General features: G+C 40.2%; 1 pseudogene; it reads left to right on the plus strand.

Annotated features, from left to right (window-relative positions):
* The first annotated feature begins 1653 nt into the window (after positions 1-1653).
* Positions 1654-3498, plus strand: LOC140667096 (uncharacterized; annotated as a pseudogene).
* The last annotated feature ends 2148 nt before the right edge of the window (positions 3499-5646 follow it).

The following is a 5646-nucleotide window of genomic DNA, read 5'->3' on the forward strand; positions in this document are numbered from 1 at the left end:
TTGCAATCTTCCCCTTTCCGCTCATCATCCAATGCCTTCCCCTATTTTCTCCGTCGCTTCCCCCTCTCTTTGTAAAATGTGAGAGAAAACGAAACACTCTATTAATATCTCTGTCCTTCTATGTTGTCGTGCGGCTGTCCATAAGAAAGCGCAGTCTATGAGTATAAGTCTATGGCAAAACACCACTAAAAAGCCAGCGAAAATGAAAACGTAGCAAGGGTTTAGCTATAGCTTTTAAACGCTGCTTTGGATTGCGGTAGAGTGGGATAAAAAGCTAACTTTTGTCATCTGTATGAAATCTAAAGAGTAAAAAGAAACTACTCTTTGATGAAATCGCACCTTTATATAGAAGTCTGTGATCGGGACACACCTTTAGGGTGCAATCCCATGGAGCGTATCACGCATATCGCGGGTTGCGCATATCGAAAATCTGACGTTCCAATCGCGGACGTTCCGCTGTTTTCGGTACGTGAAAGTTTCGTTCCTATGGTCCCATGAAGCGAAATTCGTGTAAGCGAATCAAGCGGATGCTCAATCACGAAACGATTTTCGTTATTTCCTTCATCTAAACAGTCTTGTGATTGGTGAACCACTAATCCGTTTACGCGAATTCCACTTCATGGGACCGTAGGAACAAAGAGCAGGCGGAAAAATCGAAGAATATCCACAGTATGTATACAGGGTGTCTCATTTTAAGTGTCCATCCCAAATATCTCTCTTATTTTTGATTTTAGAGAAAAATGGTTCAAACATGTGTTGTATGGTTTCGAGGGGGACCATAAGATGGTACTATTGATTTGACCTTGAAGAGTCATTTGAAGGTCACGTGAAGGTCATCTCAATTTTTTTAAATGGAACACCCTATATCTTATTAGTAGTGTTATAGTGGGGATTCTAAGCCATGGGGCGTTGAGGGGGGTGCGGGGGCGGGGGTATCTGGGAGGCGCGAGGGGTCTGATATTAGGAAAAGGGGGGTGGGGGGGGGTCCTACACACGTTCGAAAGTAGATCTGTTTATCTTTGCGGTTGATTTATAGCCGGGGGTATTTTAGAAGTCGTAAAACCTTTTTTCTAGTTTTATGATCATTTTATGGTCATTATATCATTAGGATTTTAAGCGCCGGCGTTCGGCAGCTTTGTACCCTCGCGGAAAATCTCCCATGAAACTGGAGCGAAACATGTTCCATAATTTTTAGGGAAAGAACTGCAACTGCAAGGTGTTTATCTTTGTAGTTGATTTATAGCCGGGGGACATTTTAGAAACCATAAAAGTGTTTTTTTCTAATTTTTATGTTCATTTTATGACCATTAGAATATTATGGAAAAAAGAGATTTTAAGCGCCGGCGTTCGGCAGCTTTGTACCCTCGCGGAAAATCTCCCATGAAACTGGAGCGAAACATGTTCCGAAATTTTTAGGGAAAGAACTGCAACTGCAAGGTGTTTATCTTTGTGGTTGATTTATAGCCGGGGGACATTTTAGAAACCATAAAAGTGTTTTTTTTTCTTTTTTTCTAATTTTTATGTTCATTTTATGACCATTAGAATATTATGGAAAAAAGAGATTTTAAGCGCCGGCGTTCGGCAGCTTTGCACCCTCGCGGAAAATCTCCCATAAAACTGGAGCAAAACATCTTCCGAAATTTTTAAGGAAAGAACTGCAACTGCAAGGTGTTTATCTTTGTGGTTGATTTATAGCCGGGGGACATTTTAGAAGCCATAAAAGTCGTGGGAAAGCAATAGAAATTTTTGGCCAACGCTGCGACGAACATGTCGGAACGTTTTTATAGATGCAAAAGCGTTGACGTTCGGTAGGATGTGTTAAGACAGCATTAGGCGAAATATAAGAAGAATGAGAGCCCCGTCAAACCATAGTACGATTTGAAAGGGCATAGAGGAAGCTGTGGAAAAAAAAAAAAATTGAGTGGTTACTATCAGGCATTAGAATTGTTAGTGACAGTGAATAGTGAATAGTGAATAAATGGAAAATATTAATTTCGAAGCGATAATAGACGAGTCGTCAGACGAAGAGCATGCGTTGTCGGACGATAGTAATTATATTAGTGATTGCAGTAATACCGATTTTGACGACAACGTAGTAGAAAATGAACAACTCCGTGCGCAAAATCAACGTAAGATTTGCGCCATACACTTTTATTATTCAACGGGTGGTGCTCTAGCTCTCTGTGCTTCGTGTATGGACACCTTTCGAGATGACATCGGATTAATATACGAAATACGGAGACATAAAGTTACATCGCCCGATGAGGTGGATATGCGATGGTGCAGTAGCTGTCAAATTTTATTACATATAATAATGTCGCGTAATATGTGTTATGTTTGCACACCAAAATAGAGAGAGAAAAAATGGAAAACGTGCAGCAGAAAGAACGCGACTTGTTGGAGCGTTCCCACCAAGTCACCACATTGGGTGAATATTTTGGATGGCTGCAGCATTGCGAGGAGTTTATCGAAGAGCTTGAAGAACGCAGCCGTGTCAAGCGTCCGCGACTCTCAATCGGAAATAGACAATCTTTGGTGACAAGAATTGCGCGACTCGAGGGTGCAAAAACTCGATTGCAGAGACAGTTTATACCCAGTGGTGGTGATTATAGTAGTGAAAATAACTCGGAGAGACTCATATGGCGAGAGATTGATACAGCGTTTGAGAGCCGCATCTTGACTGGTGCGGTTATAAATTATAATCACATCGAACCTCGTTAATTTTTGGAAGATGCGAGTGACATTGTGCTCGAGCACGTGCGAGACGTTATGCAAAAACATAACAGTGTGAAAGTGAATACAGTGTTTAACGGCGAGTTTGTGGCGGGCGATAAGCATGCCAATAAATCAATCAATACGAGAAACTGTGAACTCTTACATACATCCGATTTACGCGAGTGGTATGAGCGGCGAGTCGTCGAGCCAATCCTTGCATCGCTCGAAGAATTTCAGGAACGCGATAGCGGATGGGCATTATCGCGTATACTAAATTTGACTGTAAATATAAATAAATATAATCCTATGCGCGCCGGATGTTACGTGCAATTATCGCGAAAGATAATAATGAAACGAGCAGTGGTTAACGTGCAATCTAAAGACAATGCATGTTTTGCGTGGGCGGTAGTGGCTGCTCTGTATCCAGCTGAAAGATGTGCACACCGACAATCATCGTACCCGCATTATACAACAGTACTAAATCTCCAAGATATTGAGTTTCCAGTCACTCTTAATCAAATTAAAAAATTTGAAATTTATAATGACATTTCAATCAACGTGTACAGTTTTGAAAACGAAAACATTGTCCCTATTCACCTTACGGAGCAAAAGAGAGACAAGCACGTCAACTTGCTCTACGTGCAAGATGCGCAAGATATCGGACATTTTGCATGGATCAAGAATCTATCTAGACTTGTTAGTATGCAACTCAGCAAACACAAGACTAAAAAATATATCTGCGATCGGTATGTATATTTAATAAAACTGTCTAAAAATATTTAAAACAAGGATATAAAAATTTTAACTTTTATTTTACAGATGCATGCACTATTTTCACTCGGTCGAGAAATTGCAATCACATACAGTAGACTGTGGAAAGATGAACGACTGCGCTATCCGATTACCGAGCGATAAGGATAAGTGGCTCGCATTTACCAACTACAACAGGAAGGAGCGACTACCTTTCGTCGTGTACGCCGACCTGGAGTGCGTTTTGGTGAAAAAAGAAGAAGAAAATTTTTATCAACATCACCAAGTATTTAGTATGGCTTATTATGTACATTGCTCGTACGATAATTCGTTATCCGCGTATCATTCTCGTCGCGAAGCCAATTGCGTTGCATGGTTCACCGACGAACTTAAAAATTTGGCGCAACATGTAGAAAATATTTTAACAACCAATGTCCCCATGGTAAATTTAACGCAAAATGAATGGAAAGAATTTCGAAGTGCGACTCAGTGTCATATATGTGAGAAACCATTCGTAGAAGATGATACGCGCGTACGCGATCATTGTCATTTGACCGGGCGGTACAGAGGTCCCGCGCATTCAAATTGCAATCTAAATTACAAAGAATCTTTTTGCATTCCAATAGTATTTCACAATTTATCTGGTTATGATTCTCACTTTATAATCGAGGAAATAGCCATAGCGTTCGAAGGGGGAATCGATTTACTTCCGATAACAAAAGAAAAATATATTTCATTTACAAAACATGTTAAAGGTACGAAAAACAAACCGGGAAATCACATTAAATTACGTTTCATAGATTCATATAAATTTCTCACAACAAGTCTCGACAAATTGGCGTCTTTTCTGAGCAAGGATAAACTCAAAATTTTACAATCGGAATATAAAAATTTATCCGCCGAAGATTTCAATTTATTAACAAGAAAAGGTGTCTTCCCGTACGAGTACATTGACTGCGTAGATAAATTGCAAGATGCGTGTTTACCATCACGAGAATCATTTTACAGTTCCTTGACAGGTAACACAGTATCTGAGAGCGATTACGCGCACGCTGAGATTGTGTGGAAGCGATTCTCCATTCGAACGCTAGGCGAATATAGCGATCTGTATTTAAAAATCGATGTTTTGTTATTAGCAGACATTTTTGAAAATTTCCGAGAGAGTTGTATCAAGAGTTATGGGCTCGACCCCGCGTATTACTATACTCTTCCCGGTTACACGTGGGACGCCATGTTAAAGTATACGAAAATTATATTTGAATTACTCACAGACATTGACATGGTTATGTTTATCGAACGAGGTATACGCGGTGGTCTGAGTCAATGTTCCAACAGGTACGCGCGTGCTAATAACAAGTACATGCAGTCGTATGACTTATCAAAACCATCAACGTACTTGATGTATTTCGATGTTAATAATTTATACGGATGGGCAATGTGTCAACCATTGCCCTACGCCGATTTTCAGTGGGTCGATAATGTTTCCAATTTTGATGTATCATCGATCGCGCTCGATTCGTCTACAGGCTACATCCTCGAAGTCGATCTCGAGTATCCGCAGCATCTTCACGATTCGCACACTGACCTACCGTTTTGTCCGACAAACCACCCGGCAAGCGCGAGGGCAAGCTTCTCACAACCGTATACGATAAGAAGCGTTACGTGATACACTACCGCAACCTGCAGCAATGTTCACGTCACGGTCTTCGTATTACAAAAATTCATCGTATATTACAATTCACTCAATCTCCGTGGCTCCGTACTTATATAGAACTCAACACAAAATTTAGAACACTGGCAAAAAATGATTTTGAAAAAAATTTGTACAAACTAATGAATAATGCAGTGTTTGGCAAAACGATGGAAAATGTGCGCAATCGCGTAGATGTTAAACTTTTAACAAAATGGGACGGAAGGTACGGCGCAGAGACATTGATTGCAAAACCAAATTTTCATAGCAGAAGCATTTTTTCGGAAAATCTAATCGCTGTAGAATTACGTAAACTCGAGGTGAAATTCTACAAACCAATTTACGTAGGTATGTGTATTCTCGATATATCCAAGACATGTTTGTACGAATTTCACCACGATTATATGGTACCAATGTATCGGGAGAGATGCAAAGTCATGTACACTGATACGGATAGTCTTATATATCACATTGAGTGCGACGATGTGTAC

Source organism: Anoplolepis gracilipes, chromosome 6, assembly GCF_047496725.1.
Source record: "Anoplolepis gracilipes chromosome 6, ASM4749672v1, whole genome shotgun sequence".
NCBI lineage: Eukaryota > Metazoa > Arthropoda > Insecta > Hymenoptera > Formicidae > Anoplolepis > Anoplolepis gracilipes.